The sequence below is a fragment of the Trichechus manatus genome, unplaced genomic scaffold (assembly GCF_000243295.1).
Source record: "Trichechus manatus latirostris isolate Lorelei unplaced genomic scaffold, TriManLat1.0 scaffold00001, whole genome shotgun sequence".
Lineage (NCBI taxonomy): Eukaryota > Metazoa > Chordata > Mammalia > Sirenia > Trichechidae > Trichechus > Trichechus manatus.
The window spans coordinates 39,692,333-39,694,200 of NW_004443937.1; positions in this window are offsets into that span (position 1 = coordinate 39,692,333).

A 1,868-nucleotide genomic window follows, 5' to 3' on the forward strand; every position below is an offset into this window, starting at 1 on the left:
GGAAAAAGATCTTATTCTTATAAACTACCTGCATATTTTCATTTGCCTCAAATAAAGCAATTTAATTTAATTTCTGTCATATGTAGAACACATTTTTTCCATGAGAAAGCCATTTGGAAACGATTTTAAAAGCAAACAAGTTAAGAAGTTAATATAAAACAAAATAGCTGACTCCAAAAAGAAAACCAGTCTTATGGATCCTTATAGCAATACTATAAAATAAAATATTTAACGAGAGGAGTCTCACTTTGTCACAGCTGAAGATAGTCAAAGAAATCTGTGCGTGTGGCTATATTTATACAAGCACATTTCCAAATTTCCTTTCTGACTGTTGGGGAGAGCTGATTCCTAGGAGGCGTTTCCTAGGTATCTTCTTTGATATACCGTGTCTTTGGGTATGAAATTAGTCACAAGAATAGAAACAAAATCCTAAAAAGAAAGGAGGCTTCATGATCTGACCTGTAATGCTACTTAAAGAGACACAGTCACAGCTTCTTGGTTCTGATTTCCACACATCTGCAATTACCCTTTTGCCCACCACTTGTAGCAGAGGGATACTTGTATATGGAAAACTTCCTGATCATAAACATGATGTATATATTGTGTAAGGTAATGCACTGGGGAAAGACATGTTTCCAGGAAATTTTGAAGCCACTAGATATAGTTTGGTTAGCATGAAACTACATACATACATAATATATATGGATACTTATATACAGATGGAGCCCTGGTGGTGCAGTGGTTAAGAGCTCAGCTGCTAACCAAGAGGTCAGCAGTTCAAATCCACCAGCCGCTCCTTGGAAACCCTATGGGGCAGTTCTACTCTGTCCTATAGGGTCACTACGAACACTACGAGTCAGGACCAACTCAATAGCAATGGTTTCGTTTTTTATATAAAGATAGTACATGTACAAACATATCTATGTATCTATACACACGCATTTTTTTTTTAATTGATTAGGTCTATCTTGCGTTGGCATCCCTGGGTGGTACAAAGAGTTAAAATGCTCAGCTGCCCCCAGAGGCATATCAAAAGAAAGGCCTGGTGATCTACTTCTGAAAAACCAGGCATTGAAAACCCTATGGAGCACAGTTCTACTCTGATACACATGGGGTTGGCATGAGTCATAACAGGCTCTTAAACCCGTTGCCATCCAGTTGATTCCAGCTCACAGCAACCCTATACGACAGGGTAGAACTGCCCCACAGAGTTCCCAAGGAGTGCCTGGTGGATTCAAACTGCTGACCTCTTGGTGAGCAGCTGCAGCTCTTAACCACTACGCCAAAAGGGTTTCCAACAGACTCTTAGGCAGCTGTTTTTATTTTTGTCTTGCTTTAGCTAAACTATTATTACAGCTTGAAATGAACTTGAGATGTGAACATTGGGAATCTCTCATTTCATTCTGAGAAGGAGAAATTCTGACATATTCTCCTGAGGGGACATGGGAGTATAGAAGTGGCCTCTTGATGTCAGCCAGGCTTCAGAGAAACACTAACGTCTTGGAATTTCTGGCAAATTAACAGTCCAGGTAACAAAACGCAAGGAACTTTGGCCAGTGGCTTACTCATGCGATTGGCTCTGGCCTCTTCTCCATGTATTCCTGCCCCACTAAACGGAGCATGAGTCATTTGAGTAATGAGTCAGAAAATGTTTAGCAGCCTCAGCACAACACCAGACGTGACACTTAAGATAAATTTCAGGTGTGGTGTTTTCATTTCTGCTCTAGGCAGACCACATCTCTTGTTGATGATGAACAAAATTCTCCCATTCTTCCCAGGAGACAGAAGCTGGATCACATGCTATCTCCTGGCTCATTCCAGCCCTCAGATCCAAAATTTCAAGCAAAAACCATTGTAAGAGGCAAAGG